Genomic DNA, 27,108 nt, shown 5'->3' on the forward strand with positions numbered 1-27,108 from the left:
TAGAAGGTTTGATATTGAGAATGAGACATTGATGATTCTCCTAGTTGACGATGAGGAACTTTGACCAATTGAGGAAGCTTTGAGATGCTCAGTAAGAGAAAAATGAAAAATTGCAATAGATAAGGAGATGGAGTTTATGAAAAAGAATCAAGTTTAGGTTTTAGTCGATCTTCCTCTAGGCCGAAGGGCTATTAAAAATAAGTGGATTCTCAAAATTAAGAGAAAAACAGATGGATCGATTAATCAATACAAAGCTCATTTAGTTACAAAAGGATATACCCAAATGGAAGGTGTTGATTTTAAAGAGACATTCTCCTTAGTTGTGAAGTTTGTATCAATACATGTCATCCTATAGTAGCATAATTTGACATGAAATTACATCAGCTTGATGTAAAAATGTATTTCCTTACTGGTAAGCTTGAGGAAGAAATCTATATAGCTCAGCCAGAAAGTTACATTACTGAAGGCCAAAAGAATAGAGTATATAGACTTAAGAAATCTATATATGGGCTAAAGTAAACATCAAGGAAATGGGACATAAGATTTAATGAAGCTATTTTATCTTATGGTTTTGAAATGATCAATGAGGATCATTGTGTTTATCTAAAAAAGGAAAAAGGAAAGTTTGTCATCTTATCATTATATATTGATAATGTGCTAAAAGTCGGAAGTGACATAAACTGTGTGATAGAAGTCAAACAGTGGCTTATGACAATTTACCATAATAGATATGGGAGAAACTGAGTATATCTTAGGAGTGAAGATCATTAGAGATCGATTGAAAAGACTTTTAGGTTTGTCTCAAGAGGTTTATATCACTAAGATGCTACAACACTTCAATATGTCGGATTACAGTATTGAACAGACACCTGTAGCGAGGGGTACTATTCTAAGTAAAAGTATATATCCTAAGACTCCTGAAGAGATAACCGAAATGAAGAAAAAAATCATATGTAGTGTCGTTGGTTATTTAATATACACTATGTTGTGTACTCATCCTGATATAAGCTATGTTATTAGCTTAGTTAGTCATTTCCAGTCAAACCCAGGATCTATATACTATAAAGTAGTAAAGATAATATTCAGATATCTCATAGGAACAATGAATTATTATCTTTGTTTCCAAGGATTAAATATGAGCCTAAGTGGCTACATAGATGTAGATTGACAGGAGACCTTAATAACAGAAAATCTATATATGGCTATACCTTCTTGTTGAATGGTGATATTATTTCATGGATCAATAAGAAACAGGCTTGTGTAGCCCTATCGATAATGGAAGCTGGGTATGTGACTTATGCATCGGTTGTGCAAGAGGCTGTCTAGTTAAGAAGGTTCTTGAAGTATCTAAAGATTACTGAAAACAGTAGGAGTCCTGTTATAGTATACAGTGATAGTCAAACTTCTATAACTTTTTCCAAAGATCCCAAATATCACAGCAAAAGCAATCATATAGAAATTAAATATAATTTTATAATGGATTTTGTTGACAAGAAAAAAGTAGTCCTTCAGTACATCCCTACACATAATATGTTTGTTAATCCTTTTACTAAACCATTAACTAAAGAGTCATTTCAAGAACATGTGAAGTCTTTGAGACTTTGAAGAATGTAACTTATTGTATAGACATTTAGATAAATGAAAATACCATGATCTATTCAATGTATATATCTTTGTTACATTTGAATAAAGTCTCGATAAGCATATTGGTAGATTAAGATTGGTCTATTCATATGGATAATCATCTTTATTTGTTAAATATAAATAGAGGTAAAATTATTACTTATGAGATAACTTATGTAGTTATGAATAGAAACATGCTCATAAGTTAAGGTCGCCTTAATAATTGTGTCAATAGGAGATCATTTATATAATGATCGGAGTAAATGAACCCATCATTTACTGAATCTGCTTAAAGCCAGATAGGAATTCATATGTTGAATTCAAGATTAAACATTAGGTATGTCTAGATTAAAATCTGTATGATGTTAAAATTAGAGAAAAAAATGTGTTCTTTTTAATAAAGAGAACAACATCGTAGCATGTGATTTATACTACATGTGCTATGACGACAAGAAGGCTAGTAGAAGAATGGATCCCTGCTTCTTTACTATGTGAGACTCTTGAGATTATAAGTTAATCTCAATCTTACCCTAGGTGATTATTTAGCTATCTACTTGAAGTTCTAATCAGTGTCTGCTACTTTAGCATATCCTATTGGCCATGGATGATTCGATTTATGGAGCATAACTAGGAAAGTGACTGATTAGAGTGAATATATTCTAGCTAAAAAGGAAAATTAAGATTGATTTATATCTTTGGACGAGTGGGAGATGTTGGACATTGCATTAGTTGCAACATTAGGAAGATGAAGGGATGCCCATTCACCTTTATCTTCCTCCATTATGTGCCATTAAAGCATCAGTTACAGATTAGAGGATTCTCCTCTTAATATAATGTCCAGGAGTAATTGCAAAGGTAAGGGATTTGAGGTGATTAAAGCAATAGCAAAAGGAGAACATCTAGATTGGGATTTGGTCTGTGAACCCAAGGAGAGCCTTTCGACCTTGTGTCATGATCGTTCTTCCAACATCAAGCGGAGATCAAGATCATCTCAGGAGATCCCAGTGAGTTTTTATTTGCTTATGTATTTCATGCTATTAGAGATAACACAACTAATGAAGTAAGACATTAATTTTGTTGTTCTTACTTTAAGTGATATTGCTATTTTTGCATTTAGATACCCTCCTATTTTTGAGGCCTCCTTCACTGCGTGCTTGCACATTTATAGCCTTACATCAATAGGTTCCTATTGTGAAAGTTGGCAACTTGATGTTTTGTGTGTCATTAATATTCTTTCAAACTGATTTGATATTCTTATTGATGGATCAAAATAAAGTGATAGAAGGAGGGGGGGGGGATATCGCTCGTTAAAAACTTTTTTTTTATATTGATTCGTAAAACAAATATTCAAGTAAGGCAGTCATGTACAGTGATGTGTGTAGATTATATATATTATTTTATATTATTTAACACACATCTTTCTATATTCATTTCCCATGATCTATGCTTTTACACCCTTTATCATGTTAATTTTAGCATAATTACTATTTTACGTCCAAAGATATGCTCGGTGTTTTTTTTTTAGTTTTAGGAGTAGTTTGGAGTGGAAAAGGATTCAAAAGATGTAAAAGAAGATCATTCGAAGAAGACTATAACCTAGTCATGTCTCCCCTGTAGTGAGGAAAGCAAAGGATTGGAGTGCCCAACTTCCAGAGTCAAATTGGACCTGGTCGTGCCTTGAGGCATGGCTAGGGGAAGCTTCAAAAGGGTGGCCGTGACTAAGTTACGACCAAGGAACCACAAAAGACACTAGCTATGCCAAATGGCTTGACCAGGAAGGAGAATCAACACAGAAATAGTTTGGGCCGTACCAAATGTCACAGCTAGGAGCCAACCCATGTAATTTTTAGAGTAGACATGAACTTGGTCATACCTTGAAGCATGACCATGCTTCTAAAAGTCAGAAAAATACAGGTTTAAATGTTAGGATGTGCCAAATGGCATGACCCAGAAGGACTAAACAGAGCAAGCTCTACTCTGGCCATGCCATTTGGCACCACCAAAAGCTAGAGATAGCTTTGGTCGTGCCAAATGGCACGACCAATCCAGAGCCAGAACCAACTTAGCTCTGCCCATGCTAAATGGCACAACCAGACAACCAGAAAATGGCTTGGCCCATGCTAAGGGGCATGGGTCGTGCCCCTAGGCATAGCTACCCCCTGCCCTTACCTCTATATAAGGGGCACTTCATCCCCTTTGTATGGGAGGAACTTCCAATGCGGGAGGAGACCCTCTAGGTCGAATCTTTGCACTAGGAGTCTTCATTTGGATGATTCAAGGATGCTCTACTACTCCATCCTTATTGACACTCTAGGATCTGCATTCAAGGGCTTCACTCGACGTTAAAGGATAAGCTTCTTCCCTCCTTCCTTTGAGTTCTGAAGTTTCTATCATTTTGAGTTCTTGGATTGTATTTCTTTCTATTATAGAGTATATCTACATTGTTCTAAGAGGTAGAAAGTAATCGTAATGTATGAATGATGTAAAACTCTATGGAATTGCCAATTTTCTTGTTTGCTGAAGCTTGTATGACACTTGTTCTGTTTGATGAAATGCATGCAAGAAGGCTTTCTCTTTAGACTTAAATTTATCTATCTAGCTTACATTTCTTTATGTGTAGATCTAACTTCTGTACTAGATACATTACTGTGTATCTACATCTAAGCATGAATTTGAAGTTTCATTGAATAGATACATAGATTGTTACCTCTTTTGAGTGTATGCTCAGATATAGATCGGCATGGCTTTAGGATGCTTATTTAACATTGAGTATCTAAGGCAACTATCCATTGATATGGATCATAATCTTCTAAGGGTGAATAATTCTATATATGGATGAATCTTTTACTTGACCTATTAGACTTTCCTTAATCATATACTACACAAGTGACCTACGTAATATGGAGACGTAAGCCTAGAGCAGGCATTGTGAAAGGAGATACTCTATTGAAAATCCGAACTCTTTAAGTTACTTCTTCACTTGATGACATACTTGGTTATTGACAGAAAAGCACTCTGATACACCATCACAGGATATTATTCGATAGTAATTTAGACCATCCTGCAAACATAGAAGTGGAGAACTAGGATTGAGCAAATTCATAGCTCAACATTCATCATTACAATGAAACCAAAAGCCTAGAACATCTTCTTGAATTAAGGGATTCCTCAATTATCTTTCTTTTAGTTATCACATTTTTGTAGATAATCTCGAATCAAACAATTATCGATTATGTTGAGTTAAATTCAAAGTGTAAAACTAATTATCATTTGATCCCTAGTTCTCATGGGATTGACTTATATAAATTTTATTACTTGATGACGCCTATGCGCTTGAGAGAATCATATCAAGTTTTTGGCGCCATTGCCGGGACTTAGTGCTTTAAATCTAGTTAGTTTATATTAGAATTTGTCTAGATAATTCTTTAATTCTTTATCTTTTATTACTGCATTTTCTTTATTATCTTTAATTCTACATTTCTATGTTTTCTCATAATTTTTTAGATACTATGAGCACTAATATGTCAAACAGACCCTTAAGATAATTCTCTACACCTATTTTTGCAAGATTTTTATCTCCGATTGTGCAACCTTATATTGAAGCAAAAAGTTTTCAACTAGACCAGAAACAATTACTATGATACAGGGTCACAAATTTAGAGGAGAAGTATCGAAGAAACCATATCTGCACCTTGAGACATTCTTGGAGCTTTGTGATATAGTTAATTGTGAGGGTATCTCAGCGAATGACATTTAGTTGATGTCATTTCCTTTTAGTATCAAGGATAGGGCAAAGACTTAGTTTTATTCTCTCCATCCTCAAAGCATCATAAATTGGAAACAATTGGAGCAGTGATTTCTAAATCTTTTTTTCCTTTAAACAAAACAATGTATATGAGGAATTGCATTACAAATTTTACTCAGGCAGATAGAGAATCATTATTTGAAGCATGTGACAGATTCAAAGGTTTATTAAGACAGTGCCCCCACCATGGTTTAGAAAGATGGTTGCAATTGCACATATTCTACATGGGGATTTCTTTTTCAGATAAGTGTTTATTGGATTCATCTGTTAGAGGTTCTTTTATGAACACAAGTGTGGACGAAGCATTTACATTAATTAATCAAGTGATATTGAACCTTCATATATGGTTAGATAAAAGTTGGATGTAATTTCCCCCAAGAACTTTAGAAGTGTAAGTCATGAAGGCAAAAGAGCTTGTGAAACAAAATGTTGTTCAACCATTAAAGAGTTTTGAAAACCACAAGTCACAGAATGAGGGGTTCAAATAGTTGGAGGTAAAAAATTAATAGCATAATTTCAAAATGATTCAATCATGACCTCCCTCCTACCCAAACAAAGTCTAGTGAACATTGTAATAATATTAAATTAAGAATTGGCATGAATCATGAAGAACTTCTGGAGAAGGACTTGTATAGAATTGAGGAGAAGAATAATAGAAAACCAGAGAAACTCAATTCCATTATTCTAGAAAGTGTCCAAAAGCCATAAGTACCTTTCCCTTAATGGTTGATCACACCATCACTAGACAAGTAAGTTGGACCTCAACCACAAGCTCAATCATTCCCAAGACCTTTGCTAAATTTCTTTTCCACAAAGACTAGTGGGGGCCAATAAAGATAAAAATTTTGGCAAATTCTGTGATAATAATAGAGTTGAATGTAGATTTCTTGATATCTATAAAGATGAAGACTCTTCAAATAAGGAGTGTAATGATAATATAGTAGTCAGTAATTTTTCAGATCTACTTCCTAGGTTTATAGCGTATTATAGTAGAATTGAATTTTCAGATGATGAATGTGATGAGGTAGATCACCTTAAGATTGCAAGTGAAGTTATTGATCCTCCTATAGTCGATTCTCCTACTAAAGATATTGATGTTAGAATGTTCTTCACAGTATGTGATGATGTTAATGATATGAAAGGAAGTAAAGGAAGTTGTGTTGTGGAAACAATATCTCAAGAATCACCTCCTTTCTCCATACAACCCTTTGAGACTATGAGAGTTGCAAGAATTAAGCAAGTTGTGGATCAATGTGTAAGGACTTATGCAGAGATAGCAGAGTCTCAAGAATCAGCACCTTTAGTTACCTCATTACTTGAGCCAGAGCTAGAACCATCTATTGATCTAGAAGAAGTCACATCCACATGTTTAGAACTTTTAGATATCTCTTAGCAATGCAAGTTTAGTAATTCTAGTGATCTTTTAGAAAACTTCATAAAGGTACCTAAAATTGATTTTGTTAGATGTGATTCAATTTTTAATCCATGTTTCATCAACTCTAATATGATTCTAGTTCTATCTAATATCATCTATTTATGGTAGATATGTATTTCTTTTGGGTGTGTAGTTTTCACTTGGGCTAAAAATTAGAAGTTTAGTCTGAACCATCTTTGACCACATGAAAGAACTTCTAAGAAGATGAAGATAGAGAGAGAGATACTTTACTTTATTTATATCTCCTGTCATGAAAGCTCTCTCTATAATAAGTGCCTTTGGTAGGAGGATATTGAAGTATCTTACCCCTCCAAGATCGAGATTTAGATATATCACATAAGGTGGTTGAGCTAATGACTTAAACAAGCACTTTTTGGGAGACATCCCAAGTTTAACCTTGTTTTAATTTTTGTTTAGGTTTCTTTCTAATTTTTTTCTTTATTCATAATAACTCATATACTCTACTTAATTTTTCTTGTCTATAGGATTCAAAGATTTGGAGGAGCGTGTTAGTCGATGGAGAAGTTAATGACTTGGGCATTTGCACACATCATTTGGTAACTTCTCTTACTTCATACGTTCTCTATTTTACATTTCTAGTTTTTATTAGAATAATAAAAAGTTTATGTCTAGGGGGTTGTACAGTTGTAGTTTGTTTTTACATTTTATTTTTTAGTTTAGTTGCACTTTGCTTTCTTAGATTAGTTTTCTCAAATGTTTTTAGGCATTTTGAGTTACACCATCCACACTAGTACTACTGACTTGTCTAAGAGTAAACTTCTAGTACGATCATTATCTAGAGGTCATGAGTTACATTTTTTGGTGCTAGTGTATTTAGTAATTTATTTTCTCTATCTTTAGTGAAACAAAATGAGCATAACATTTGTTTGATAATAAAGTTTTTCACATGTTTATCATTTAGATTTATGCTATTAGGTTATTAGTGCTAGTATGTTTGATGATCAACTTTTCTCTCTCTTCAATAGTAGGACATGAGCATTGTATTTCATTGAAAGGATTTAATTCTATTCAGTCTTAAGGATTTCTTTACACTTTGCTTTATTTTGATAGTTGAAGGTTATAAACATAGTCATAATTCATTAGACTTGATGAGTATTTGAATTCCCATGGTAATTTCTTAACTACATCTTGGTCACTAGATTGGTGCTTGAAACATTAAACTCATTTCAAAAAATAGAAATCTCACCAATTACATCATTACAAATGTGCAAGTGAAAAAAAATGAACGATATAAGGGATTAAAAAAATGTATTGTCATGAGTGGAAACTAGTTGTCTGCCCCTTTGCGATCGAGTTAGGTTACAGGGAAAATGAACAATAGATTTCTCTTGATATCGAGCACATTCTTTAGACCTTGGGTAGATTTAAGATAGATGAATCAAGCAGTATTTACTACTAGAAATAAAAAGAAAAGATGATTCAATGACAACTTGACTAAGATTAGGAATTGATACTTGAGAAGTTTAGACCATAATTTGTTGGTGCAGGGAGCATCGGATGATCGAACCTATGTTTTGATTATGGTAAAAGGTTCAAAGTTAAGATTTTTTATTATCTAACAAGTGTGACTAAGTTTGAAGAAAAGTCCTATGTGATCTTGGGCAAAAGAAAAAGTCCTAGTTGAGGCTAGGCAAGTGGAAAGTCCTAGCTTTGGTTAGGTAACGAAGTCTTGGTCTGGGGAACTGGGTGTAACGCCCCACCCTTCTAGCCTTATCTTACAGGGCAGACGTTACTCCTTTCTTTTCTAAAAATTTGTCATTCTTACTTATTATATACTGCTAAGTCCAGAGATCTATTCTAAACTTGTTTCGACTGATAGGACGTGACTTGGAGCTAAGCAGAGCTGGAAGGGAGTCTAGAGCTTCTAGTGGGTCTGGGCTGTGTGGCCCTAACCGGCCATGTAGCCTTACCTGAGAAGGACCAAGACATGGCTGTGTGGCGATGACAGGCCGTGTAGCCTTGCCGAGGCCATAATTTGGCATGACTGTGTGTGCCACACGACTGTGTAAGGTATTCTCGGTTGGCGCAGGGCACAACCATGTGAAGGTCACAAGGCCATGTCACCTTGGTCGAGAGAAAGAGGTGCATGGCCGTGTGAATCCACACGGCCGTGTTCCTTTGGCCGAGAGGAAGAGGTGCACGACCGTGTGAATCCACAAGACCGTTTGCCTTTGGCCGAGAGGAAGAGGTGCACGACCGTGTGAATCCACACGACCATGTCACCTTGGCCGAGAGGAAGAGGTCCGAGGCCATGTGAATCCACATGGTCGTATCACGGGCCGTGTGGGGCTCACATCTTGCTCTACAAAAAGGGATTGTTCTCCCTTTTGTACTTATCTTTGGGTTAGGGTTCTCTTTCATTGCTTGAAGAGGGGTCCTCCCTTTTGGGGAGACCCTAGATCTTTCCTCTTTGCCACTCTAATTACTGCCAAACTGATAAATTCATCCTAAGCAACTAGTGATAGTATTTCATGTAGAGCGGAGAAAAGAAAATACTTTAGCATCAAGTTCTAACATATTCCATACAATAATAAGTTCCCAGATCTCCTTCCACTGTTCCATCACACACACACAAAACACTGCTCCTGCTGCCTCCTCCTACTCGAGCTTTCCTTTACTTTTATCTGCAGCATAAGGGAATGCTAATCTATAAGCGAATGCTTAGTAAGTACCATCTACTCACAAAACAAGCATAAAAAGAAGTAACATGCTTTCAAAATTACTTGGGGAAAACACAAAACTCGCACTTGACAGTAATTCACGCTAAAATGCATAATTCGGAAATCTTTACATGGCATGCATTTTTAAATAGGTTTATCATGCAAAACATTAACTTAAAACCATGCTAGCAATGTAAACATGCAATGGAAACATAAATCTTGCCATACTATAGAGTTCATCCATGCTACACTTCATAACTCAAGTTCTCAAACTTTAGAAGGCTTCTACTAAGACAATCAATGAAGTTTGAAAACTTTATATTACATAACTAGTGAAAATAATAATAAACTTGCTTGAGCCCGGCATAGTACCACTTTGCGCGCATCCTTAATAAGATCCGAGGTAGCTAATCCCGAATCTATTAAGGTACTACTAGGCGATCTAGGGGTCTAGGGGCGATCTAGGAGCCCACCCATGGACCTTGTGTCCAGTACATGCCATTTTAAAGTAAAATACTTTCTTTTACATATTGGTTTCTTATACTTGCACTTACTTGTCATTTATGTTGGAGTGTATACTAAAAGCATAGCTTTTGTAAACATTTATTTTGAAATAAAAGAATCACATTGGTCAATATCTATATTTATTTGTTAAATGTAATTGTTCAATTAATTTATATAGTAGACAACATAGTGTGTGGTGTTACACACAGAAGATCATGTTGACGGTTCTTTATAAATTATAAACAGTTGCTCACGACTAAAATGGAAAGGAACAAACCATCGGAATAGTCGTAGTGTAATTAAGTATTAGTTTATCTTGATTAATAAATTACACTGGTACACTCTAAGTGTATTGAGTAGGACCATTTAGGCAAGTTCTTTTTGTACTAACTTAGTAAAAGAACTAGACCTTAGTTATTATGGAAGTGTGTGCTCTTAATCCTAATATAATAACAAGCACATATATTTAATATTTATTTCTTTGACTTATCAAAGGGTGAGGTTTAGCTCGATAAATCAATATGCCCGATAAGTTGGGAAATGATATTACTTATAGTGTGTATTATTGATTATAGAAGGAATATTTGTCCTTGTTATCTAGGTTGAGAATGTCCCCAAGAGGAGCTCATATGAATTGCCATGTTAAACCCTACAGGTGGACGTATTTCGACATGACAATGAAGTTGAGTGGTACTACTCTTGGAGCTAGATATTAATTAAGTGAGTTGTCAGTAACTTACTTAATTAGTGGACATTTGTTATCTTAAACACAGGGAGACTAACACACTCATGATAAGAAGGAGCCTATAATGTAATTTGGGCTTGGTGCGGTAGTGCGATAATAACTCTCTAGTGGAATGAGTTATTATCGATGAACTTGAGTTGTGTGTTCGGGGCGAACATGGGATACTCAAGCTCATCGGAAGGCCAAAACCAATTTCTCCTTTAGGTCCCTATCGTAGCCTCATTATAGCCTAAAGTCCATCCAAATGAAAGGCCCATCTTAGTGTCCAAGAAGGGGGCCGGCCCAATGCTTGGTGGCTGATGTGAGCCAAGAAGAGGCATTGAAGGGAATTGGGGGACCCATGACAAGGTCCAAGACTAAGAGAATGAAGCAAGCTTTAGAAGGCTTAATAATGAGGCTCAAGGAAAAGGAGGATCAATGCACAATGGAGGCAACAACTAAGTGGATCACATTCCTTCAATTTGAAAGTGAAATTGGACCAACATGAGGACCATTTTCGTGTGTATGCATGGGGGGGGGGGGGGGTTTCTAAAGTGACTTTTGATGTCCTTTGTGGGTTTTTAATACATTTTTGAGAGTTCCTAAGTTAGTATAACAAATACCATGCATGCATGGTTGCATTAAGCTAGTATTAGGGATTAGTGTTTGCATTAGTGGATAATAAAACTCATGCATGCAAGCATGATATTTATTGCATAATTAGTGCATAGGGGATCTTAAGGGATGTTAAATAGGAGAACTCTTGTATGACAAATCATGTAAGTTTGAATGAAAATTTGAGTTTCTCTTTTGTGAGAGCTTCCTTCTTGTTCTTAGGCAAAGAACTAATTTCGATCTTATCAAGGCAACTTGTGGCGATCAAAACTCCATGAGTTATCACTCACCTTCTCATCTTGCTTGAGTGTGGCGTCAATACCCTTCCCCAAGCTGAATTTCAAGGCGATCCATTTACAAGGTTTCTTTATCATTTGGTATCAGAGCCTTGGCTCCTTGATTTTCAGGTTTGTGTTTTGTTCTCATCTTTGTTCTTGTCCATCTTTGTTGATCTCTCCATCCCTATCTGTCGCAAATTTCTATTCACTATTTGGGTCCTCAACCTAAAAAAAAAAAAAAGGAAAATTCAAAAAAAAAAGAAAAAAAAAGGAATCATTAGTCATTGGTTTCTGATTGAAAATAAAAATAAAAATAATATATAAAAAAAGATGAGGATTTGTGAATTGAAAGGACTCAATATTCTTTCTTTGTGAAATCTGAATTCAAAAGATATTCCTTTCATTGCTCTTGATCGTTGCTGAATTTCTCGTTTTATCCGTTTATTTATCTTGTTCTACTCATATTTCTCTTGTTGGTTTCTTGATCACTTGATTGTCTACTTGCTGTCTTGAGAAAGACATTGATAAGGTTCTTTCCTTAAGAACTTATAAAGGAATCTGAGTGGATAAATCTGAGTGCAACCACGTGAGTAGAGTGGTGAGGTACATTTAACATTTCTTTTGTAATTTTCCTTGTCATCTTCTTTTGTTGCAAGCATGAGTGGGGGAAAAATCACCTAATTCCCCTAGGCGAGATCTTAATAGGCTTCAAATGGAGGCACTTACTCAACAATTTGAGAGAATACTTCAAAGATAACTTGAAGAAATACACGAAAGGATGGACCGACTTGAAGGAGAAAAAAGTTTCGAACCGTGGGGGCAATTCTAATCATGAAGAATTTCATCAAAGTGAACCATTCTATGATTCACCAAGAGAAGGAAGGAGGCATGAAGGGGGAAGAAGACGTGAAAGAGGAGGTAGAGACCATAGACGAGAAGATGATCTAGGAGGTGTGAAAGTCCAGATACCTTCCTTCCAAGGGAGGAATGATCCTGAAACATATCTTGCATGGGAGATGAAAATAGAACAAATTTTCTCATGCCACAATTACAATGATGCAAAGAAAGTAAAGGTGACTGCCCTTGAGTTCACCGATTATGCCTTAATTTGGCGGGATCAATTGCAAAAGGAGAGAAGAAGGTATGGAGAGCATCCTATCAACACTTGGGACGAAATGAAGACTTTGATGAGAAGGAGATTTGTGCCTTCCCACTACCATAGGGAATTGCACAAAAAATTGCAAAGACTCACCCAAGGGAGTAGGAGTGTGGATGATTACTACAAGGAGATGGAGGTGGCTTTGATTAGGGCCAATATTGAGGAAGATAGGGAAGCTACCATGGCTCGGTTTCTCCATGGCCTAAACCGAGACATTGGAGACATTGTGGAGTTACAACATTATGTGGAGCTTGACGACTTAGTGCATCAAGCAATGAAAATAGAGCAACAATTAAAGAGAAAGGGCATTGTGAAGAAATCATCCTCTCCAAACTACTCTTCAAGTTGGAAGGACAAGCCAAAGAAGGAGAGTTCTTCTTCAAATTCTAAGGAGGAAGCAAGCATTAAGAAGCCTATTCCTACTACCTCTTCTTCCACTTCTAAGAGTAGGGATATCAAGTGTTTTAGGTGTTTGGGAAAAGGTCATATTGCATCCGAATGCCCGAATAAGAAGACTATGGTGGTGAGGGATAATGGGAGTATCTCTAGTGAAGAAATTTCTTCTCATTCCTCTTCCTCAAGCGATGAAGAAAATGATGGAGCAGCCTATGCGCAAGATGGAGATCTCTTGGTGGTTAGGAGATTATTGGGAAGCCAAGCCAAGGAGCATGAGGAGGACCAAAGAGAAAATATTTCTCATACCCGCTGCCTTATTCAAGGAAAGACATGCTCTATGATCATTGATGGTGGAAGTTGCACCAATGTGGCAAGCACTAGGTTGGTCACCAAACTCAACCTCAAGACTACACCACATGCAAGACCATATAAACTCCAATGGCTAAGTAATAGTGGTGAATTGGTAGTGAACTAGCAAGTGTTGATTAATTTCTCCATTGGCAAATATGAAGATCAAGTTCTATGTGATATTGTGCGTATGGAGGCAAGCCACATTCTTCTTGGAAGACCTTGGCAGTTTGATAGGCGAGCTCACCATAATGGATTCTCCAACAAGTTCTCTTTTGTCCACAATTCTCGCAAAGTTACACTTGTACCATTATCACCTAGGGAGGTTTGTGAGGATCAAATAAAAATGAGAGAGAAAAGAGAAAAAGAAGAGCGAGAGCATAAGAAAAAGAAAGAGTGTGTGCAAAAGAAAATACTTGATTTTGAGGACAAAATTCAAAAGAAAAGAAAGAATGAGGAAAAGAAAGAGAGAAAAAAATTTGTTTACAAGAGTAAGTGAGGTGAAGAAAGCTTATTTGACAAGGCAACCAATATTTCTTCTTTTGTGCAAGGAAACTTGCTTGGAATCTAATACTAACTCTTTGCCTAGTGAAGTTGTTGTTATTTTGCAGGATTTTGAAGATGTGTTTCCCAAGGAAGTACCTCACGTATTGCCACCAATGAGGGGAATTGAACACCAAATAGACCTTATTCTTGGCGCTTCTCTGCCCAATAGGCCAGCTTTTAGGAGCAACCCTCAAGAAACAAAGGAGATACAAAATCAAGTGGAGGAGTTATTGCAAAAAGGATGGGTTAGAGAAAGTTTAAGTCCTTGTGCTGTACCCGTAATTTTGGTGCCTAAAAAGGATGGAACATGGAGGATGTGCACTGACTGTAAAGCCATCAACAACATCACAATTCGGTATAGACATCCAATCCCTAGACTTGATGATTTGCTTGATGAATTGCATGGTGCTTGCTTCTTTTCTAAAATTGATTTAAAAAGTGGGTACCATCAAATTAGGATAAGGGAAGGCGATGAATGGAAAACAACTTTCAAAACCAAATATGGATTGTATGAATGGTTGGTAATGCCTTTTGGGTTAACTAATGCACCAAACACTTTTATGAGGCTTATGAACCATGTCTTACGAGAATTTCTTGGAAAATTTGTGGTAGTATACTTCGATGATATTTTGGTATATTCCAAGAGTTTTGTTGAGCATATTGCACATCTCCAATCTGTCTTGCATGTCCTTAGAAAGGAAAAACTATATGCTAACTTGGAAAAGTGTTCTTTTTGCACTAATCATGTGGTTTTTCTTGGTTTTATCATAAGTTCTAAAGGAGTGCAGGTTGATGAAGGGAAAGTTAAGGCCATTAGAGATTGGCCAACTCCTAAAACTGTGAGTGAGGTTAGGAGCTTCCATGGGTTGGCATGTTTCTATAGGAGGTTTGTGAAGGATTTCAGCGCAGTGGCAGCACCCCTAAATAAAATTGTTAAGAAAATATGGGTTTTAGATGGGGAGAGAATCAAGAAAATGCATTTCAAACACTTAAGGATAAACTCACACATGCACCCATTCTTGCTTTACCTGATTTTTCCAAATCATTTGAAATTGAATGTGATGCATCTCATGTGGGTATTGGGGCTGTTTTACTTCAAGATGGTCATCCCATTACATATTTTAGTGAGAAATTAAGTGGTGCCACCCTCAACTATTCCACTTATGAGATAGAATTGTATGCCCTTGTTAGAGCATTGCAAACATAGCAGCATTATCTTTTGCCTAAAGAATTTATCATTCATAGTGATCATGAATCTTTGAAGTATTTGAAAGGGCAAGGGAAGCTCAACAAAAGGCATGCCAAATGGGTCGAATTTCTTGAACAATTTCCTTATGTGATTAAGCATAAGCAAGGAAAGGTAAATGTTGTAGCAGATGCACTTTCAAGAAGGTATAATTTGTTAGCTAGACTTGAAACTAAATTGCTTGGCTTTGAACATATTAAGGAATTGTATGTACATGATAATGAGTTTTCCCAATTATATGCTGCATGTGAAAAGAAATCACAAAATGGGTTTGTTAGGCATGACAACTACTTGTTTAAGAATAACATACTTTGTGTGCCTAGAGGATCGATGCGTAAATTGCTAGTTAGGGAAGCACATGAGGGGGGTTTAATGGGACACTTTGGGGTTCAAAAGACCTTAGAAATGCTGCTTGAACATTTTCATTGGCCACACATGAAACACGATGTGCAGAAATTTTATGCACGGTGCATTGTGTGTGGAAAAGCAAAATCTAAGACATTACCTCATGGACTTTACACGCCTTTGCATATTCCTAATTTTCCTTGGACTGACTTGTCTATGGATTTTGTTTTAGGGCTACCACGTACTCAAAAAGGTAAGGACTCCATTTTTGTGGTAGTTGATAGATTCTCCAAGATGGCACATTTCATACCTTGCCACAAGGTGGATGATGCAGCTCATGTGACAGATTTGTTTTTCAAAGAGGTGGTAAGACTTCATGGCATGCCTAGGAGCATTGTTTCAGATCGTGACACCAAATTTTTAAGCCATTTTTGGAGGACCTTATGGAACAAGCTGGGAACAAAGCTTCTTTTCTCCACCACATGCCACCCACAAACTGACGGTCAGACTGAGGTGGTAAATAGGACACTTTCTACTATTCTTAGAGAAATTATTAAGAAGAACATTAAGTCTTGGGAAGAATGTTTACCTCATGTTGAATTTGCTTCAATTTTCTCCTTTTGAGATTGTTTATGGGTTCAATCCACTAACACCTCTTGATTTGCTTCCTTTACCTAACACTTCTTCTTTAGTTCACAAGGATGGCAAAACAAAGGCAGAATATGTGAAGAAGCTTCATGAGCAAGTTAAAGCTCAAATTGAGAAGAAAATGGAGCAATATGCAAATCGAGCCAATAAAGGGAGAAAAAAAGTGGTCCTTGAACCTGGTGATTGGGTGTGGGTTCATATGAGGAAGGAACGATTTCCTACCCAAAGGAAATCAAAGCTTCAATCAAGAGGAGATGGACCATTCCAAGTGTTGGAAAGAATTAATGACAATGCTTACAAAATTGATTTGCCCGGTGAGTATGGTGCTAGTGCAACATTTAATGTGGCTGATTTGAGTCCTTTTGATGTAGGAGATGAAGACCTAAATTCGAGGACGAATTCACCTAAAGAAGGAGGGAATGATGTGAGCCAAGAAGAGACATTGAAGGGAATTGGGGGACCCATGACAAGGTCCAAGACTAAGAGAATGAAGCAATCTTTGGAAGGCTTAATAATGAGGCTCAAGGAAAAGGAGGATCAATGCACAATGGAGGCAACAACTAAGTGGATCACATTCCTTCAATTTGAAAGTGAAATTGGACCAACATGAGGACCATTTTCGTGTGCATGCATGGGGGTTCTAAAGAGACTTTTGATATCCTTTGTGGGGTTTTAATGCATTTTTGAGAGTTCCTAAGCTAGTATAACAAATACCATGCATGCATGGTTGCATTAAGCTAGTATTAGGGATTAGTGGTTGCATTAGTGGATAATAAAACACATGCATGCAAGCATGATATTTATTGCATAATTAGTGCATAGGGGATCTTAAGGGATGTTGAATAGGAGAACTCTTGTATGACAAATCATGTAAGTTTGAATGAAAAATTGAGTTTCTCTTTTGTGAGAGCTTCCTTCTTGTTCTTAGGCAAAGAACTAATTTCGATCTTATCAAGGCAACTTGTGGCGATCAAAACTCCATGACTTATCACTCACCTTCTCATCTTGCTTGAGTGTGGCCTCAATACCCTTCCCCAAGCTGAATTTCAAGGCGATCCATTTACAAGGTTTCTTTATCAGTTACCAAGCAAGGGCCGGCGACATCCTCTTTATAGGGGCCGGCCCTATTTCTTGGTGACCAAGCATGTAGGGGCCGGCCAAGATTAATTCAAATAGGAGGGGTGTTTTGAATTTTTAAAATCTTCTCTTTGAAGAAAACTATAAGTTTTAAAAGAGAGATTTTAAATTTAAAAACTTTCCTTATTTGAATTAGGTCACATGTTTTAAAAGAGAATTTAAAAGTTTTTAAAACTTTCCTTTTTTAACCATCTTCATGGTTGAGAAAAAAAGGAAGAGAAGTTTTAAAATTTAAATTTTCTATCATCATGTTAAAAAAAAAAATTTATAAGAGAAGTTTTAAATTTTAAAACATGATTTTAATTTTTAGAACTTTCCTTTTTTAACTCCTACTTTAGGAAAAGAGAGCTTGTAAATTTTACAAGAGGATTTCTTCTTGTAAATTTTTTTAAAAAAATATATATTTCCTTTTCTCTTGATGAGTTGGCCGGCGACCTTGCTTGGTGCCCAAACAAGGGGCCGACCATAATTAAAATAAAAAAAAATCATTACAAAATTAATGTTGGTGATTGATTCAATCAAGAGGAAAGAAAAGGAAAAATTAAAAGGGTAAAGGAAAAACTCTTGGAAGATTTTAATTTTTGTAAAAATTCTTCCCTTATTTGCCTTGGGCAAGTAATATAAAAGAAGGGGTGAGAAGGCTTCATGAGACACAATTCTTATTCTCTTGCTTGGAGATAATCAAGTGGTCGGCCCTCCCTTTCTTTTCTCTTTTCCCTTTTGCTCTCTTCTCCTTGGTGGTGTTGGTGGCCGGATTTTAGAAGAAGAAGAGGAAGCTTTTGGGTGGTGTTCATCTTGGAGGATTGTCACCCACACGACGTCCAAGGCGAGGCGAGGAATACGGCAGAAGATCTCAAGGTCATTATCTTACAAAGAGAAGGTATAACTAGTAGTTTTCTTCCGCATCATACTAGTTATTTTCTTTATAAGAATTCTAAATACAAGAGGCAATTAGATTTAGTTTTTCGAATTTATTTTTCGAGTTTGTGTTTTCTTCTTTTTCGAATTTGTGATTCGATTGTTCTTTTTGCTTAACCTAGAGTTATTTAAGGAAATTAAATATTAGCTTTCCTTAAAAGGCTTTTCCTAGGCGGTGGTGGTTGCTCCCATATCCAAGAAGGTCATGTGTCTCGCCATGCAGTCCTGGAAGTCAATTTTGGAAATTAATATTTAATAGATTTAATAACTTAGGTAGATTTGAATCAATAGTGTTAAGTTTATACTTGCGATTCAAATCTAAACCATTAAGAACAGATAAGTTAAATTTGGAATCAATGATGTTAAGTTCCGTCTGTGATTCCTAATTTAACTTCTAAAGAACACAATAGGTTATTTAAGGAAAGGTTCGACGCTTGTACAAAATTTTTTTGTACAATGGAACCGGTATGTTTTCCTAGGACTAACCAACAATTGGTATCACAGCTAAGGTTTGCCTCTGTGTGTTTAGAATTCAAATAGGTTATGCACATGTCATACATAATTTAGGCAGGATGATAGTAGGATGTGCTAACTCTTTGGTTGCAGACTTCAACTATTATGGCTTATTGATGTTGTGTGTGATTGGACCCTTGGACATGTCAAGGGTAATATTTTGTCTGTGCATGATTGTATGTAACTGATACAGCAGGAGCTGTATTAGCCCTAGGATTTTAGAATTTTATTTTCAATCTTGATTACATGTACATTCCCTCGTCGAATATAGGATCGATATATGTAAAATTCTATTTTTGTCGCGGATCGGATTCTTGCAAAGCGTGGTACTTTTGGAGCACCAGAGGCGCAGCGGAATAAGAAGCAAGATTGATGCGACGACTTGACCTGAAGGCGGTGGGTAAAGATGGCAGCAGCTAGGGTTGGTGCACATAGAGGACAGTAACAGAAAAAGGCCATAATAGTTGGAAATAATTTCCATATTTGTTGCTTTTATTTACTGTGATGTGTGTGTATGCATGTGATGTATGCTAGGATAGTTTAAAATTCCTCACTTTAAATAACTAAGTGGGAGAGGGATTTATTTTAATAAATTCCACGGTCTCCATTACTGGTTTGTAAGTGATGCAAACAAACTTGCGCGTTGGCTCTGAGTGCCTTCCTCCACATCGGATGAGTTTGTTTGCGGATCACTAGATCAAACTTCCATTATGGATGACTATAGGAAATTAATTAAGAGCGTGTGATCTTCCCCGTCAGAAGGGGTACAATCTTATTAATGGACTTAGTGTCAAATAATGGTATACACTTAGGCACGTCTAATAGTATCCTCCCCATCGAAGTCACTGTTATTATTTGTGTGACCGAAGGAAACCAACTATTAATTTTATTTGTCAAAAAGTTAGGTTGACAAGATAATAAAATTAATGGGTTACACCGTCCTTTTACAAATGTTGAATTTGTATACGTCCACACTATCGTGGCATACAAAATTCACGGTGTTTTGAGGTGTTGGTTAATTTAAAATAGTATTGTTTGAGGAATCAATATTATTCTAAATTTAGAGTCCTGACCAAAGTTATTTTTGTGATTCTTAGGATGACTTTCAACCCACTAGCCATTATACTGAAAGAGAACAAACTTATTGGACCTAACTACATAGATTGGAAAAGAAACCTGGACATTGTCCTTACTACTGAAAGCTATAAGTTTGTACTGACTGAGACTTGCCCTGGTGCACCTGACAGTGACTCTACCCTAGAGGAGATTGAGTACCATAAGAAATGGGTAAAAGCTGATGAGATGACGCAGTGTTACATTTTGACATCAATGTCAAATGTATTGCAACATCAGCATCAAGATTTACCAACAGCTTATGATATAATGAACAATCTCAAAGAACTCTTTGGGCACCAGAGTCGGACTGCTAGGCAAGAGGCAATGAGAAAGCTAATGACAGCCACCATGTCTGAGGGGGCACCCGTAAGGGATCATATCCTCAAAATGATGGCTTATCTGAATGAAATACAAGTCCTTGGAGGAAAAATCGATGGGGAAACCCAGGTCGATATAATTCTGCAAATGCTACCCAGAAGTTTTGAGCAATTCCGCCTAAACTATAACATGAACAAAAGAGAGTATACGTTGACGAAACTTCTTACAGAACTACAGGTAGCAGAAGGAATATTTTATCAAAGTTCTCAGATTCACTTTGCTAAAAATGGTTCTACTTCTATGCCGAAAGGCAAGAAGAAGAAGAAACAGGTCTTTTCAGCAAAGAGAGTGAATAAACCTCAGGGACAAAAGGCTAGAATGAAGAAGCCGAAGGGCAAGTGCTTCATCTACAAGCAGACAGGGCATTGGAAGGCAGATTGTCCTCATAGGAATCAGAACAATAAAGGTATATCTCGTGCTCTAGTTGTTGAAACATGTTTAGCGGTGTTATCTACCTTTATTGTTTTGATTCCTTTATTGATCATGTTTGCAATTCTTTGCGGGGGTTCCAGGAAACCTGACGACTATTTGAAGGAGAGATTACCATCTATATGGGCAATGCTATTAAGGTGACAGCTGTTGCAGTGGGAGACGCTTACTTATCTTTTGATAGGAATAGAAAATTAGTTTTAAGAAATTGTCTTTATGTACCCAGTTTTAGAAAGAATTTGATTTCAGTTTCTAAATTACATTTGGATGGATATTCTGTTTCCTTTAATAATAATGTGGTTATAAAGAGAAATAGGGTTATTATCTGTTCTGGTGCATGGGTTGGCAATTTATATACTTTAAATCCAATTTCTCCCACAAAGCAACAAATGGAAATTAATAACACATCTTCTAATTCCAATAAGAGAAAAGAACCTTCGGAGATGAACCAAGCGTATCTTTTTGACATCTAAGGCTTGGTCATATTAACTTAAGTAGGATTCACAGGCTTATAGTTGATGGACTCTTGGGTTCATTAGAGTTGGAAAATTTTTCAACTTGTGAATCTTGCTTGGAAGGTAAAATGACCAAGAGGTCTTTTAAGGCTAAGGGGTATAGAGCCAAAGAAGCGTTAGAATTGGTTCATTCTGATTTATGTGGTCATATGTCTATCCAGGCTAGATGTGGTTTTGAATATTTTTTCTCTTTTATAGACGATTATTCAAGATATGGATACATTTACTTAATGCGCCGCAAGTCTGAGTGCCTTGATAAGTTCAAAGAGTACAAGGCTGATGTGGAGAAACGTCTAGGTAAAAGTATCAAGACACTACGGTCTGATCGTGGTGGCGAATACCTCTTAGGAGAGTTTAGGTATTACTTATCAGAGGCTGGGATTCAATCCCAATTGTCCGAACTTGGTACACCCCAACAAAATGGTGTGGCAGAATGAAGGAATAGGACTCTTATGGAGATGGTTAGATCGATGATGAGTTATTCAGAATTACCAAATTCGTTTTGGGGATACGCTCTGGAAACGACATCATACATTCTGAACTTAGTATCTTCTAAATCAGTATCTTCTACTGCCACAGAATTGTGGAATGAGCGAAAGCCTAGTCTAAGACATATTCAGATTTGGGGTAGTCCAGCACATGTGCTGAAACTAGATACTGATAAGTTAGAATCTCGTACAGAAGTTCGTGTGTTTGTGGGTTATCCCAAAGGAACGAAAGGTGGTTTATTTTATAGTCCTAAAGACCAGAAGGTCATTGTTAGCACCAATGGCCAGTTTTTATAAGAAGACTATATAATGGATCACAAGCCCAGTAGCAAAATTGTTCTAGAATAACTTAGAGAGGACACGTCTACTTCAGTACCAACAGTACAAGATGATGTACCACAAGAGATTGCAACATGTGTCACACATGATACACGACCACAGACGGTGCCTCGTCATAGTGGGAGGGTTGTAAGGCAGCCTGAGAGATTCATGTTTTTGGGAGAGTCTTCAGACTTGATCCCGGGTAAACATGAACCTGATCCCTGGACATATGATGAAGCACTCCAAGATATAGATGCAGTATCTTGGCAAAAGGCAATGAATTTTGAAATAGAGTCTATGTACTCTAATAAGGTCTGGGAGCTTGTAGAATCACCTGATGATGTAAAAGCCGTTGGATGCAAGTGGATCTACAAAAGGAAAAGAGGGACAAACGGGAAGGTAGAAACCTTCAAAGAAAGGCTTGTTGCGAAAGGGTATACTCAGAAAGAGGGAATCGATTATAAGGAGACTTTTTCGCCGATAGCTATGCTTAAGTCTATCCGGATACTCTTATCTATTGCCGCTCATATGGATTATGAGATTTGGCAAATGGATGTCAAGACAGCTTTCTTTAACGGAAGTATTGAAGAAAACATCCATATGAAGCAACCAGAAGGGTTCATTGAAAAGGGCAAAGAGCATCTAGTGTGCAAGCTCAATCGGTCCATTTATGGATTGAAATAAGCTTCAAGATCTTGGAACATCTGGTTTAATGAAGTAATCCAGTCATATGGATTTATTCAGTGTCCGGATGAGTCTTGTGTATACAAGAAGTGTAATGGAAATGTGGTGGTATTTCTTGTACTATACATAGATGATATTTTGTTAATTGGCAACAATGTCAAGGTATTATCGGACGTAAGGGTATGGTTGTCCAAATAATTTGATATGAAGGACTTAGGAGAATGTGCACACATTCTTGGGATCAAAGTTATAAGGGATCGCAAGAAAAGAATGTTGTGCCTATCTCAAGCTTCATATATAGACACGATCCTTGCTCGTTTGAACATGCAAAACTCCAAGAAAGGTTTCTTACCTTTTAGGCATGGAGTAGCCTTATCTAAAGAGATGTCTCCGAAGACATCAAAGGAGATGGAGGATATAAAGGCAGTTCCTTATGCTTCGACTGTAGGAAGCCTTATGTATGCAATATTGTGTACGAGACCTGATATCTATTTTGTCATTGGTATGGTTAGCAGATATCAGAGTAACCCTGGATAAGGACATTGGACTGCTGTGAAGCATATATTAAAGTACCTGAGAAGGACTAGAGATTATATGCTAGTCTACCAAGCAAACGATTTGCTCCCTGTGGGTTACACGGATTCGGACTTCCAATCAGATAGGGACAACAGTAAGTCTACATCAGGCTATGTGTTTACTCTAGGAGGTGGAGCCATTGCATGGAGGAGTGTTAAGCAGAAATACGTCTCAAACTCAACCATGGAAGCTGAGTATGTGGCAGCCTCTGAGGTGGCCAAAGAAACTGTATGGCTTAGGAACTTTCTAATGGAGTTAGATGTGATTCCTAGTTTGCCCAAGATCATCACAATTTATTATGATAATAGCAGTGCAGTTGCAAACTCGAAGGAACCACGAGCCCATAAGGCAAGTAAACATATAGAGCGTAAGTACCACCTGATATGAGACGTCGTCAAGCGAGGAGAAGTTGTCGTCGCCATGATTGCATCAGCAGATAACCTGGCAGATCCTTTCACTAAGGCCCTTCCGGCGAAAGCTTTTGATCGGCATGTGGAGGGGATGGGAATCAGATGTATGGCAACAGATATGGCAGCTTAATCTTTTAGTGTAAGTGGGAGATTGTTGGAGTGTATACTAAAAGCCTAACTTTTGTAAACATTTATTTTGAAATAAAAGAATCACATTGGTCAATATCTACATTTATTTGTTAAATGTAATTGTTCAATTAATTTATATAGTAGACAACATGGTGTGTGGTGTCACACACAGAAGATCATGTTGACGGTTCTTTATAAATTATAAACAGTTGCTCACGACTAAGATGGAAAGGAACAAACCATCGGAATAGTCGTAATGTAATTAAGTATTAGTTTATCTTGATTAATAAATTACACTGATACACTCTAAGTGTATTGAGTAGGACTATTTAGGTAAGTTCTTTTTGTACTGACTTAGTAAAAGAACTAGACCTTATTATTATGGAAGTGTGTGCTCTTAATCCTAATATAATAAAAAGCACATATATTTAATATTTATTTCTTTGACTTATCAAAGGGTGAGGTTTAGCTCGATAAATCAATATGCCCGATAAGTAAGGAAATGATATTAAATATAGTATGTATTGTTGATTATAGAAGGAATCTGTCTCCTAGTTATCTAAGTTGAGAATGTCCCCAAGAGGAGCTCATAAGGATTGCAGGAGCTCATAAGCATATATATTAAACCCTGCAGGTGGATTTAGTCCGACATGACAATGAAGTTGAGTGGTACTATTCTTGGAGCTAGATATTAATTAAGTGAGTTGTCAGTAACTTACTTAATTAGTGGACATTTGTTATCTTAAACATAGGGAGACTAACACACTCATGATAAGAAGGAGCCCATAATGTAATTTGGGATTGGTGCGGTAGTGCGATAATAACTCTCTAGTGGAATGAGTTATTATCGATGAACTTGAGTTGTGTGTTCGGGGCGAACATGGGATACTCAAGCTCATCGGAAGGCCAAAACCAATTTCTCCTTTAGGTCTCTGTCGTAGCCTCATTATAACCTCAAGTCCATCCAAATGAAAGGTCCATCTTGGTGTCGAAGAAGGGGGTCGGCCCAATGCTTGGTGACCAAGCAAGGGCCGACCACATCCTCTTTATAGGGGTCGGCCCTATTGCTTGGTGACCAAGCATGTAGGGGTCGGCCAAGATTAATTCAAATAGGAGGGGTGTTTCAAATTTTTAAAATCTTCTCTTTGAAGAAAACTACAAGTTTTAAAAGAGAGATTTTAAATTTAAAAATTTTCCTTATTTGAATTAGGTCACATGTTTTAAAAGAGAATTTAAAGTTTTTAAAACTTTCCCTTTTTAACCATTTTCATGGTTGAGAAAAAAAGGAAGAAAAGTTTTAAAATTTAAATTTTCTATCATCATGTTAAAAAAGAAAATTTTATAAGAAAAGTTTTAAATTTTAAAACATGATTTTAATTTTTAGAACTTTCCTTTTTTAACTCCTACTTTAGGAAAGAGAGCTTGTAAATTTTACAAGAGGATTTCTTCTTGTAATTTTTTTTTAAAAAAAATATATTTCCTTTTCTCTTGATGAGGTGGCCGACCACCTTGCTTGGTGCCCAAGCAAGGGGCCGGCCATAATTAAAATAAAAAAAATCATCACAAAATTAATGTTGGTGATTGATTCAATCAAGAGGAAAGAAAAGGAAAAATTAAAAGGGAAAAGGAAAAACTCTTGGAAGATTTTAATTTTTGTAAAAAAAATTCCCTTATTTGCCTTGGGCAAATAATATAAAAGAAGGGGTGACGAGGCTTCATGAGACACAATTCTTATTCTCTTGCTTGGAGATCATCAAGTGACCGACCCTCCCTTTCTTTTCTCTTTTCCCTTTTGCTCTCTTCTCCTTGGTGGTGTTGGTGGCCGGATTTTAGAAGAAGAAGAGGAAGCTTTTGGGTGGTGTTCATCTTGGAGGATTGTCGCCCACACGACGTCCAAGGCGAGGAAGGAATACGGCAGAAGATCTCGAGTTCATTAAGTTACAAAGAGAAGGTATGACTAGTAGTTTTTTTCCACATCATACTAGTTATTTTCTTTGTAAGAATTCTAAATACAAGAGACAATTAGATCTAGTTTTTCGAATTTATTTTTCGAGTTTGTGTTTTCTTTTTTGAATTTGTTATTCGATTGTTCTTTTTGCTTAACCTAGAGTTATTTAAGGAAATTAAATATTAGCTTTCCTTAAAAGGCTTTGCCTAGGCGGTGGTGGTTGCTCCCATATCCAAGAAGGACATGTGCCTCGCCATGCAGTCCTGGAAGTCAATTTTGGAAATTAATATTTAATGGAATTAATAACTTAGGTAGATTTCAATCAATAGTGTTAAGTTCTGCTTGCGATTCAAATCTAAACCATTAAGAACAGATAAGTTAAATTTGGAATCAATGATGTTAAATTCTGTTTGCGATTCCTAATTTAACTTCTAAAGAACACAATAGGTTATTTAAGGAAAGGTTTGACACTTGTACAAAAAATTTTTATACAGTGGAACCGGTAAGTTTTCCTAGGACTAACCAACAATTTAAACAATCACCTTATGTGCGCTTAATCCCCCACACTTATAGGGAAGCACTTTAGGGCACTTTGAATATGCTTCTTAGCCCCAAAACTATATGGGAAGCAATTCAAGATACTCTAAACATGTCCTTTATCCCAAAACTTCAGAGGGCATCTTACATGTATCTTCTTTAACATGCATAAAATATAACCCAACATGTATCTTCTTTAACATGCATAAAAAATATCACAACATGTATCATCGAAATAACTTATACTGCAGGTGAGTAGTACTTACATTCTTTCGCTAGATCTTACTATTATAGGGTGTAGGGAAGACAAGCCTCTCTTGTACGCCTTATGCTATGTTTACTCTAGAGTGTGGATGAGGAAAGGAAAGGAATCAACGATAGAAAGTTACCTTTGGAGGAAGAGAAAAGAAAGGATAAAGAAATATTTTCCTTTGCACACTTGTTTACCTTGATAGAGGAAGGTGAATACTTATGATGTAATTTTGTAAATAAAAAAGGGTGCATGCGTCATTTTCTTGGTACATAGTGTAATTTTGTGAGTTAAAAAGGCTACATGCGTCATTTTTTTGGTATATGATGTAATTTTGTAAATGCAAAAGGGGTACATGCGTCATTTTTTTCCCATCCGCTGCTTTCTGTCCGATTTTGAGATGATC

At 36.5% G+C, this 27,108-nt stretch overlaps 1 non-coding gene across 1 annotated transcript; it reads right to left on the minus strand.

Annotated features, from left to right (window-relative positions):
• Positions 1-5,515: 5,515 nt before the first annotated feature.
• LOC121973927 lies at positions 5,516-5,621 on the minus strand. Its single transcript, XR_006109831.1, has one exon. It is a non-coding gene; the product is annotated as a small nucleolar RNA R71 (small nucleolar RNA).
• Positions 5,622-27,108: the final 21,487 nt, after the last annotated feature.

Source organism: Zingiber officinale, chromosome 4A (genome assembly GCF_018446385.1).
Source record: "Zingiber officinale cultivar Zhangliang chromosome 4A, Zo_v1.1, whole genome shotgun sequence".
Lineage (NCBI taxonomy): Eukaryota > Viridiplantae > Streptophyta > Magnoliopsida > Zingiberales > Zingiberaceae > Zingiber > Zingiber officinale.